The following is a 12,720-nucleotide window of genomic DNA, read 5'->3' on the forward strand; positions in this document are numbered from 1 at the left end:
AAGGTAAGTGCATGACCATGGCTTATCTAAGCTGGAGATTTCTTTGATCTGCTTGTTATGTGTTGTTAGACTTGTTAGATTGTTATTTGAGATGTTGGGAAGCTTTCTTGTGGCTTGGGATCGAGTTTTGTGGTTGGAGGAACGAAGATCCGACGAGAAGCTTCAGGGAAAAACGATGCTCGGCATTGCATCGGTCGATGCACATTGTGCGTCGGTCGATGCAAATGCGAGGACGACGCGTAAACTCTAGGGTTTTCGTGCTATGTCGAGCATGCGTCGGTCGATGCAATGGGAGCATCGGTCGATGCAACGGTTGATGCAGATCTTGCGTCGGTCGACGCAACCTCCAACTGGTGTCGGTCGATGCATGTTGGTGTCGGTCGATGCTGAGTCCTGGTTTGTTATTGTTGATTGTTGATTGTTTATTGATGGTTAGAGATGTCTCTATTGCTTGTTTGTATAGCTCAGTAGATGGGAGGATTGACTTACTGAGTGTTTATAAAATACTCATGCATTGCAATATGTGTTTGTGGTGCAGGTAAAGACAAAGTGTGATCGTGGAATCAAGGCAATGAAGAGGAGGATGTTCTAGGGACTCGATTGGTTGTTGTCTGGCATTGCTAGGTTGCTAGAGTTGGGTCTTTAGAACTTGCTAGGTTGTTGGTTCTTTGTTTCCTATTGTTTGATATTGGAGTATTGTTATATTCGATTATTGGTTATTAGCTATTGGATTATTGTTTGGATATTAGTATCTGTTATTTCCGTTGTTGGTTGTGCTTGTGGTTAGGTGGCTAGTGGGTATGAGGCCACTATTTGTAGTTTATTATTATTATTATTTATTATTTATTATTTAAAAAAAAACGGGTCAGGTCGTTTCAGTTTGGTATCAGAGCCCTTACGGTTCTAGGTTTGGGTTCACTAGGTTCCTGTTGTAATGTTTGGGATTGCATGTCTTGATTGATTATGTGAGTTAGTCAATTGTGTGTGTCATGGAGTCCTAGAACATCCTCTTCGAGCCGAGAGTGTGATTCCACGGTGAGTTTATAATTTTGTGTTATGTTAATTGTGTGCTTAGCCTTCTGTTCATGGTAGTGCAGATGGTTAGAGAGGATGATGTTGCTGGTCGTGGTCGTGTTCATGGACGCGGACGTGGTCGTGGTTGGGGGAGAGCCCCAGTGGTTAGTGAGATTGAGGACCAGAGTGTGACAGCAGTGGGTGTTGGCGAGTCGCAGGGTGCCCAGGGTGCCCAGGGGGATTCTGTGAGTGTGGTCGGAGGGGGCGATGTTGATGCTCCAGTAGCCGGTGATGTTAGGGCCCTAGGTGCGGGTGTTATAGTGGGTGGAGTCCCGGGTGTTGACCTTGCGGGTTTGCTGGCACAGTTGTTAGAGCGGTTACCGCCAGTGACACCGACTCAGGCTCAGGTAGTGCCACCAGTGGTGGCGGAGGAGCGGCAGCCAGTGGCTGCAGATGTGGAGGTCCATTCTCGTTATATCAGCATGCTGACAGAGATGGGTCGTATTTGTACCGAGCGGTTTTCGGGAGGTACAGATCCTACGCTGCAGAGGCGTGGAGGACGAGTGTGGAACGTAACTTCCATACTCTGAGATGTCCTGAGGAGTTATGGGTGGACATTGAGGTCCACCATTTGACTAGTGATGCTCAGTTGTGGTGGAGTTCTGTGGCAGCCATGAGAGTGCAGAGGGAGATGTCTTGGGCTGACTTCTTCTTGGAGTTCAACCGCAAGTATTTCCCTAGAGAGGCACTGGATAGGTTGGAGGTGCAGTTCTTTCAGCTAGCTCAGGGAACTCGGTCAGTGCAGGAGCTTGACTTGGAGTTCAGTCGACTTCTGAGGTATGGGGTTCGGGATATGGAGTCTGAGGAGGCTCAGATCAGGAGGTTTTTGAGGGCCCTACGTGATGATTTGAGGGTTCACTGTAGAGGGTGGATATCCGGGCACAGTCAGTGGCAGCTAGCCCAGTAGTCCATCCAAGCAAGGCTCAACATCAGGGAGGTTCTAGCAGGGGCGGTAAGCCTGCGCAGGGAACCAAGAGGAGATGGGAGGCTACGCAGAGGCCGGGTGGTCCGAGTTGCTTCGGGTGCGGAGGCAAGGATCACAAGGTTGCTAGCTGTCCCAAGAGGAGTGTTCCAACGGCAGCAGATCATGTGTGCTATCATTGCAGGGAGCCAGGGCACATCAGGCTCTATTGTCCCAAGTTGCAGCTGGTAGCAGTGGCAGCAGTGCAGCAAGTGCAGCCTGGAGGGCAGCAGGTGGCACAGATTGAGCAGGCGCTACGGGGTTACACGACTGTAGAGACTGGTGGAACCAGTGCCAGGGCGATCACATGTATAATTTTGGTACTTAATCTTTGTGAATTCTTAGTAAAATCAGATTTTATGTTGTCCTGTGATAAAGTGTTAGGTTCTCAACACATGAGGTTTGTGTACGAACCTTGTTGGTGGGCGGGTTTAAGTCCCATGTTATGTTTGATTCTGGAGCTTCTCATAGCTTCATTACCTCGGAGTGTGCAGAGAGTGCAGATATCGTGGGAGATCCCGGAGAGCGTACAAGAGTTGTCAGAGTTGCTGGAGGCAGGTTTCTGAGGGTCATTGGTAGAGCGAGGGGTATCGATATTCAGATCGCGGGAGAGTCTTGGCCTGTGGATTTGCTTATCAGCCCAGTGGAGTTGTATGACGTTATCTTGGGGATGGACTGGTTGCATCAACATATGGTTCATTTGGATTTCATCGGGGTAGAGTGGAGTTTGAGCGCTCATGAGGGAAGTTGGTTTATCAGGGGATTAGACCGACTTCGGGGAGTCTCGTGATCTCGGCCAGTTGTGGAGGAGTTTGAGGATGTGTTCCAGTTATTGCAGGGATTACCACCATCTCGGTCTGATCCTTTTACGATTGAATTGGAACCAGGGACGACACCGTTATCCAAGGCTCCTTACAGGATGGCTCCAACAGAGATGGCAGAGCTGAAGAAGCAGCTAGAGGATTTGTTGAGCAAGGGATTCATCCGTCCTAGTGTATCACCGTGGGGAGCGCCGGTGTTATTCGTTAAGAAAAAGGATGGGAGTTTCCTCTTGTGTATTGATTACATGGGTTTGAACCGGGTCACTGTGAAGAACAAGTACCCTCTTCCGAGGATCAATGAGTCGTTGGATCAGTTGAGAGGTGCTACTTGGTTCTCCAAGATAGATCTAGTGTCGGGTTATCATCAGATCCTGATAGATGAGGCAGATGTGAGGAAGACTACTTTCAGGACGAGGTATGGGCATTATGAGTTTGTGGTGATGCCTTTTGGGTTGACGAACGCACCAGCAGCATTTATGAGATTGATGAACAATGTGTTTTAGGAGTTTCTGGATGTATCTGTCATCATTTTCATCGACGATATCCTGGTTTATTCTAAGAATCCTGAGGAGCATGCAGTGCATTTGAGGTTAGTTATGGAGAAGCTGTGTGAGCAGAAGTTGTTTGCTAAGTTGAGCAAGTGTAGTTTCTGGCAGCGGGAGATGGGTTTTTTTGGGTCACATTGTGTCTACAGATGGGGTTTCTGTAGATCCGAAGAAGATTTAGGCTATCAGGGATTGGCCTCGACCGCAGAATGCCATAGAGATCATGAGTTTTCTTGGGTTGGTAGGGTATTACAGGAGATTCGTGCAGGGGTTTGCGAGCAGAGCACGGCCTATGACAAAGTTGACGGGGAAGGATGTTCCTTTTGTCTGGTCGCAGGAGTGCGAGGAGGGGTTTGCAAGCCTGAAGGAGATGTTGACTACTGATCCGGTGTTGGCTTTGCCCGAGCAGGGAGAACTCTATGTGGTGTATACAGATGCATCCAGAGTTGGTTTGGGTTGTGTGTTGATGCAGCATGGGAAGGTGATTGCCTATGCTTTGCGGCAGTTGCGGAAGCATGAGGACAACTATCCTACACATGACTTGGAGATGGGTGTTGTAGTTTTTACCCTGAAGATTTGGAGATCTTATCTTTATGGTGCAAAGGTACATGTGTTTACAGATCATAAGAGCCTGAAGTACATATTCACTCAGCCCGAGCTGAACTTGAGGCAGAGGCGATGGATGGAGCTTGTGGCGGATTATGATTTGGAGATATCCTATCATCCTCATAAGGCTAACTTGGTTGCAGATGCTTTGAGTCGGAAGCGGGCGGCTTCGGCTCAGGAGCAGGATATGGAGTCTCTGGTAGGGGAGATCAGTTCGTTGATCTTGTGTGCGGTTTCTCAGGAGCCGTTGGGTTTGGTTGCAGATGATAGAGCAGATTTGTTGAGCAGAGTGCGGTTGGCACAGGAGAAAGATTTGGGGCTGGTGAATGCCTCAAAGGATGTTGATTCTGTGTATCAGGTTTCGGCTAATGGTACTATTCTGATGCATGGGCGGATCTGTGTGCCCAAGGATGAGGAGTTGAGATAGGAGATTCTGAGAGAAGCTCATGCTAGCATGTTCTCTATTCATCCAAGAGCGACTAAGATGTACCGAGATCTCAATAGGTAATATCACTGGGTCAGGATGAAGAAGGACGTGGCTAGTTGGGTTGCGAGGTGTGATGTGTGTCAGCTAGTGAAGGCTGAGCATCAGGTACCAGGTGGTTTGCTGAAGAGTCTTCCCATTCCAGAGTGGAAGTGGGATATGATTACTATGGACTTCGTGGTTGGTTTACCAGTGTCTAGGACATTTGATGCTATTTGGGTCATTATGGACCGTTTGACTAAGTTAGCACATTTTCTGGCCATTAAGAAGACTGATGGAGCAGAGGTCTTGGCTAAGAAGTATGTGAAGGAGATAGTCAGGTTGCATGGGGTGCCAGCGAGCATTGTGTCTGATAGGGATTCCAAGTTCACTTCGGTGTTCTGGAGGGCATTTCAAGCAGAGATGGGCACTAAGGTGCATATGAGTACAGCTTATCATCCCCAGACCAATGGACAATCAGAGAGGACGATCCAGACGTTAGAGGATTTACTGAGGATATGTGTACTAGATTGGGGTGGCCATTGGGCAGATCATTTGAGCTTAGTAGAGTTTGCTTATAACAACAGTTACCAGACGATTATTGGCATGGCTCCTTATGAGGCTTTGTATGGGAGGCCATGTCGTACACCGTTATACTGGACTCAGGTGGGGGAGAGGAGCATGTACGGGGCAGATTTTGTTCAGGAGACCTCGGAAAAGATTCGGGTTCTCAAGCTGAACATGAAGGAAGCTCAGGATCGGCAGAGGAGTTATGCCGATAGGAGGAGGATAGATCTTGAGTTTCAGGTTGGAGATAGAGTGTACCTCAAGATGGCCATGTTGTAGGGTCCGAACAGGTCATTGACTGAGACTAAGTTGAGTCCGAGGTATATGGGTCCGTTCAGAGTGATTGAGCGAGTTGGACCAGTGGCATATAGACTGGAGGTACTTGAGGTTATGCGTGCATTCCATAAGGTTTTCCATGTGTCTATGTTGCGGAAGTGTCTCCGCGAGGAGGATCAAAGAACTTCGGAAGAAGAAGATTCCTTTGATAAGAGTCCTTTGGGACTGTGATGGTGTTGAGGAGCAGACTTGGGAGCCTGAGGCGAGGATGAAGGCAAGGTTTAAGAAGTGGTATGAGAAACAACCCGCGACTTGAGCTTGCCTAGCCATGTCCCATCTGTAATCCGTGGCTGGAGCGGGAATTGAGTATTACAGCTCATCTCTCTTGTTTACTTGGTCGCTTGGGGTGGTTGGTTGTGCGACTAAGTAACAAGATGAGGTGGTGTTTGGGGTACAAAGTTTCCGCAAGGCAGTGTGTTGGAGGAAAGTTTTATGTTTTGGAAGTCCTATAAGTGGAAAGTTTCCAGAAGTGGAAAGTGCTAAAAATAGAAAGTTTTATTTGAGTTAGAATTTGCCCATTTTTAATGGCGGAGAGCCTCGGAGAGGGCTTGTGTGGCCTTAGTGGCGGACTTTTGAGTCATTGCGCTGTGTGCGGTGGTCTTTTGAGTTATTGTGTGGCCTTTGTGGCGAGCTGTTTAGCCATTGTGTGGCCTTTGTGGCGGGCTGTTTAGCTGTTGTGTGGCTTTTGTGGCGGGCTGTTTAGCAATTGTGTGGCCTTTGTTGCGGGCTGTTTAGCCATTGTGTGGCCTTTGTGGCAGGCTGTTTAGCCAGAGTGTGGCCTTTGTGGCGGGCTGTTTAGCCAGAGTGTCTGTTGAGGAGGTCCTTTGGGACATATATTCTTTGTGACGGTCCTTTGGGACGAGTGGCCTTGGTGGCGGTCCTTTTTAGGACATTTGTTTTGCCTTGTTGGCGGTCCTGTTTAGGACATTTGTTTGGCCTTGGTGGCGGTCTTGTTTAGGACATTTGTTTGGCCTTGGTGGCGGTCCTATTTAGGATATATGTTTGGCCTTTGTGGCGGCTCGTTGGGCAGTGAGATGGTCCTTGTGTGGTCATGAGGTATCCTAGTGAGAGGATATGTGGTTGGTAGGACATTGAGATGTCTTACGCGAGCCACGGGAAGGAAACCTGGATAGGGATAGGACTCAGACGTGTTCAGAATTGTTTGCTCGCGACTCTTGGGGGACTTTGGTACTCCTAGTACTGCCATATTCGGAGACTTTGTGACTTGGGAGTATGGTTGGTATATCGACTTCAGATGACGATCCGGAGGCGCACTGTAGGGTGACGACCCAAGAGACGAGTATTGGATTTTTTCTTATATATTATGGCATGCGGGATTAGGACCGATGAAGAGCCAATATTATGGCATGCAGACTTAGGTCTGATGAGGAAAGGAAATACCAAAAGTCGAGAACAAATAATGCCTGGAGCGTGAGTCTATCGCCTAGAGGTGACCTTTCGTAGTTCGGTCAGAGGAGTGCAGGCCGTGGAGACGGTTGCACGGGAGTCCTTGGCTAATGGTTGTTCGAGATTTGAGGACGAATCTAAATTGGTGGGGGAGAATTGTAACATCCGCGAACCAAAATCCCGGTTTAGGGATTGCATCAGTCGATGCACTATGTGCATCGGTCGATGCAAGGTTATTTTCTGCGGATGAGTTTAAGTTAAACGCTGCGTTTTGAGCAAAGGAAAAGGGGAAAAACCCTTAAGTCGTTCTTTTGTCTCATTAGACGACTTTGGCCGTTTTTGGAGAGAAAAGAGAAGAGAGAAGAGTGTTCTTGGTGTTCTTGGTGTTTCATGTGGATTGGTGGCTTTTTTGGTGGGATCTGAGGCCTAGGACGTTGTAGGAGGCTTCTAGAAGTGTTTTTCCTACGTGTTTAAGGTTCATAATCTTATTGGCAAAGGTAAGTGCATGACCATGGCTTATCTAAGCTGGAGATTTCTATGATCTGCTTGTTATGTGTTGTTAGACTTGTTAGATTGTTATTTGGGACGTTGGGAAGCTTTCTTGTGGCTTGGGATCGAGTTTTGTGGTTGTAGGAACGAAGATCCAGCGAGAAGCTTCGGGGGAAAACGATGCTCGGCATTGCATCGGTCGATGCATACTGTGCGTCGGACGATGCAAATGCGAGGACGGCGCGTAAACTCTAGGGTTTTCGTGCTATGTCGAGCATACGTCGGTCGATGCAATGGGAGCATCGGTCGAGGCAAGTTAACCTTGCATCGATCGATGTAGATCTTGCGTCGGTCGACGCAACCTCCAACTGGTGTCGGTCGATGCATGTTGGTGTCGGTCGATGCATGTTGGTGTCGGTCGATGCTGAGTCCTGGTTTGTTATTGTTGATTGTTGATTGTTTATTGATGGTTAGAGATGTCTCTATTGCTTGTGTGTATAGCCCAGTAGATGGGAGGATTGCCTTACTGAGTGTTTATATAATACTCATGCATTGCAATATGTGTTTGTGGTGCAGGTAAAGGCAAAGTGTGATCGTGGAATCAAGGCAATGAAAATGAGGATGTTCTAGGGACTCGATTGGTTATTGTCTGGCATTGCTAGGTTGCTAGAGTTGGGTCTTTAGAACTTGCTAGGTTGATGGTTCCTTGTTTCATGTTGTTTGATATTGGAGTATTGTTATATTCGATTATTGGTTATTAATTATTGGATTATTGTTTGGATATTGGTATCTGTTATTTTCGTTGTTGGTTGTGCTTGTGGTTAGGTGGCTAGTGGGTATGAGGCCACTAGTTGTAGTTTATTATTATTATTATTTATTATTTATTATTTAAAAAAAAACGGGTCAGGTCGTTTCAGCTCTGGTCCACCAGAGGTACATCATGATCAGTACATGCGTCGACAACAGACCTGTAGTGTGGACAAATTTTATATTGATAGTAGAGGACAACAAAACGTAAAGCCAAAGGGATATGGACGACTTAAGAAACCTAAGAAAATAATTGGGTTAGACAAAAACCTTGGATTTTGGATCTCGTTCACCATATCTGTAGACCTGCGATGTAGACAAGTTAGTTTGTTAGCAATTAACACAAAAGGATATGGTCCACAAAATGGAAGAAGGACATAATGTTGGTGGACTAAAACCTTAGATGTTTGATCTGGTCCACCAAAGGCACATCATGATTAGTGCATCGACAACAAACCTGCAGTGTGGACAGAAAAAGGTCAAGCCAAACACTAAATAGAGCAAAGGACATAAGACTAATTTGTTGGGTCTGATCCACCTAAAATACATATCTACAGTGTGGACAAGATTCTTTTGATAGCAAAGGTCATTAATTCTGTAAAGCTAAAGGATATTGACGACTTAAAGACATAACTAGGGTAGACAAAAACCTGAAATTTTGGATCTCGTCCACTGTGTCTGCATACCTGCGATGTAGACAAATTATTTTGTTAGAAATAGACATAAAACGGCAAACCAAAAAAACAGTTTAATGCATAAACAAAATAGACAATTTACAGAATTGTGCACCATTATCTCCTCTTACCTGCTAGAGGTGCCACCAGAAAGATTCCCTTTGCTGTTTTGGGGAAGACTGAAAACCAAAAAAATAGGGTAAGAATATGAAATCATAAACTCTAATTGACTATCATCATACCAACTGGTGTCGGGTATGGAAACTACAGAACTAGATCCGACAGAGTTAGAAGGATCAGACGGAGATTTTAGAATTTTATGGCACCACCGACGGCTGACGGAGATTGAGATGAAAGAAGATGAAAAGTCAAGAGAGACGAAAATGAAAGAAGAGAGAGAGAGAATTGAATTTTGGAAAAAGAGATTTAGGTTATTGATGGCTCTCAAGAAATGCAGAGAAAAATAGAAAAAATAATTGGATTTGTGTTTCAAAATAAAATGAGGGTATAATAATCTTTCTGCAATTGAATTGTGGCAGCCGGGAAAATGGATTGAGGAAAGTGGCATTGCAAAAAATGTTTGACACTGTACATGACATAAGTGATAAAATTCTCTTTTTAAATAGTCCTTTTTTTTTTGGTCAACCAACATTAATTAAAATAAAGTGTCTAATCTCTGAATGTAGAGGGGACGAACTTCTTTATTGACATTGCACTCCCAATATAAACATTCTCCTCAGTTGCATCATCGTTTCAGGCTTGGATGAGGATTTATATCTCTCCATCAACCATCAATTCGGCATCGGATTACGGTTTTTAAATAGTTTTTAGATTATAATTTCTAGTTTACAATTTTTGGATTTTGGATTTTAAATTTTAGTTTGTTGGCTTTTGGATTTAAAAAATGAATCAAAAAATTAAATAATTAAAAAAATAGAAAATTTCATGTAAAATACTTCTTTTTTAAGGAAAACTGAAAAACTCATATAAGATATTTTTAGATCATTAATGAAAATTGTTAAAATATTCCAAAAACTAGATTCCCTAAAGAGGTGTATTCAATATAATATTCCAAGTGATTTGAGTTTCGATGAGATTTTAAATAATTTTGATGATTTTAGGAAAGTTAGTATGATTTATTGTAAATTTCTTATAAATCCCACCTAAAACCATGAGATTGGATTTCAATATTTTTAACTAAATAAATCCTCTTAAATCATCCAGAATTCCTAATAATCATTAAAATCTAAATCCACAAATTGTTTTGAATAACAATGGATTTTAAGATAGAATTTTAAATCATTAGTTCAATAACAGTGGATTTACGAAGAATTTTTAAAATCCATGATTGAATAACATAAAATTTGTAAATTTTACACAAATCACTTAAAATGTCAAGTTGAATACAACCCCCTAAATTTTAGGAAAACCATTTTTACATATTCTTGAATAGATAAAGGAGATTTCCAAAAACAAAAAAAAAGACCATTACAAAACTATTAACATTCAAAACATGATTTCTTAATTGTAACGCAAAACCATTTTTTATTCATTGATTGAGTAATATTTTCCTGTTTTAAAATTTTTGAATTAAATCATAAGCAGAAAAATCACATATTTTAGTTACTAAATGTATTATATAATAATTTAAATATAAAATCAAATAAAAGTGAAAGGAGGATCACATATTTATGTTTTCATTAGATAAATTTCTTTATCTTTTAAATCTTACCTAGATTTTGAAGTTTTTGTAACTAATATTAATGCCAATGGCATGGTCCTATAAATAAGTGACTTATTATAACTCGAAACTCCAAAAAAAAAAATTTCAAACTTACTTCGAAATATATATATATATATATATATATATATAAAAATATTTGTATTTAATAATCTCATTTTTCATTCTTTCAGGTTTAAGTTTAATTCTAATTTTGAAACATCATAATTATTGTACACAAGAGACTATAAGGTAACATGTCCTAAAAACTTTGTTGATAAATTTTTGGTCTGTAATTAACTGTTTGATATCTATGTGAAAAATGTATATATTTTAAATCCTATATATAATAGCACAGCTTTCTCTCATTTGAGGGTGTCCACATCAGCATTCTAACTTAAGAAAATCAACATAATCGTTAGAGTTTATATGTGGGTTTGAAGCCCATATTCATTAAAATAACTTATTAAGTCTAAGCCCATTTGAGTTGTTTGTTTTGTCCAATTAATGTAAGCCCAGTAAAAAAAAAGGAAGCTTATCCCTTCCATGCTCACCTTTGTGTCTTCTCATGTTCATCGCCGGCATCGTCTGAGTTTCATAATTAAGAAGATGGATTATCAACAGTCATTAGCAGTTAGTTATTCACAAGTAAGATTCTTTAATTCATGTGCTCAAACCTTATTTAAACTCCACTACTTGATCTTAATATTGTGATTGTGCTTATTCTCCAATACTGAAATGGACATGGAAATAAATCAAATCCACTGTATGTCGATTAGTCTTTCTATAAACTACTATAAATCACCTCACACCACCTACAAACACGAATTCATCCTTCCACCTTAGGTAAGAAAACTATAACTTCATTTTTTGAAAATGTCTGAACTTGGTGTTGTTGTGATTCCTTCTAAAGCAAACTATGTAAGCTTAAATGGTTTACGTCTTGGTCATTCTTCTCAACAAGTTGTTGGTCCACTACTTTGTTTTTAAGATACATCATCACTTCAGCAAGTAAACCATGATATTCGTCTCAAATTTTAATATTGTTGCTGTGTGTTTTTGTGAATTTTGGTTATGTTTGGTTTTCTCAGTTTAGTGAGCTGAAGTTTTATATTGTAGTAAACTGGATTTATGTTTCTGTTCAGTTTATTTTGTTTGGAAATTTTTGGTTATAATAAAAGTAGTTCAGTTTGGTTGTTGTTTAGGTCTGATTTTGGTTGTGGTTTGGTCTGAATTCATGCTATTTTGTCTGTATCTGCTTTCCAAACCTTAACCAGTTGGTTTGTTTTTGTTTTGCTTTGATCTGCAGAATGAAAACTCAGCAACATGGCATCAAGTTCAACAACCCAATATCAAGAAGGATAATGAATTTATGGGGATAAACCTTCTTTTACTCGATGAACCGGTTAATCTTTTTACATATTTTGATGTATTTGTAATCTTGTTATATGTTTATCTTCTTACTAGCTAAATGATTCTTTTTCTCTTCAGTGCTCAGTAATCCATACCTTTATCCCATCAGCCTATGCCTCTCAATTTCGTAATGTTTTACGTGAAGGCGTAATCTTCAATTTTGGAGGATTTAAAGTGGGTCGATGGACAAGGCTTTGCAAGATCATTTGTTTCCTTTCTGCCACAAAAATCGTTGAAGTTCCAGATACATCGAGTAGAATACGATTGAAAGAAATGGTTTCCATGCTGCAACGACTACCGCTACTCCACCACAATCCTACTGTCCAACGACTACCGCTACACCTTCCTAGGGAACATAGCAATGTATTTGAAAAAAAAGATAAGCTTGATAATGAGGAATATCGTTACGGACATGGGACGGCAATGCTTACATAGTGTTTTGAAATGAACAACATATGTCAAGAAGCCCAGAAGTTGAAACATATTCAGATGCCAACAGAATTTTTGTGGGATAGTGCAAATAAAATGTATCGTAGAAGAGAGCAGCGGAAAAACATTCGAAGGGTTATAAACATACACCCTACATTAGGTGATTTTTAATGTCTTCGGATCATTCTCAACGATGTGAAGGGTGTCACAAGTTTCGATCATTTGAAGATTGTAGGAGTGTTATACATAATAGTTTTAAAGCAGCATGTTACGCAAGATGATTGTTAGATGGAAACAAATAATGGGATGAAGCTATTGATGAAGTCTCACAATGAATATATTCTGTTAGGTTCATATGTCATACTTTCCTTTTCCCAGAAAACTTCATAACGTTTCTTCTTCACTGGA

The 12,720-nt window shown here is 41.9% G+C and overlaps 1 long non-coding RNA gene across 1 annotated transcript; it reads left to right on the forward strand.

Moving 5' to 3' along the window:
• Positions 1–10,968: 10,968 nt before the first annotated feature.
• LOC104701162 (uncharacterized) lies at positions 10,969–12,673 on the forward strand. The gene is made up of 3 exons (XR_015562464.1): positions 10,969–11,118; positions 11,780–11,875; positions 11,962–12,673. It is a non-coding gene; the product is annotated as an uncharacterized LOC104701162 (long non-coding RNA).
• The last annotated feature ends 47 nt before the right edge of the window (positions 12,674–12,720 follow it).

The sequence above is a fragment of the Camelina sativa genome, chromosome 7 (genome assembly GCF_030686135.1).
Source record: "Camelina sativa cultivar CO46 ecotype springtype chromosome 7, ASM3068613v1".
Lineage (NCBI taxonomy): Eukaryota > Viridiplantae > Streptophyta > Magnoliopsida > Brassicales > Brassicaceae > Camelina > Camelina sativa.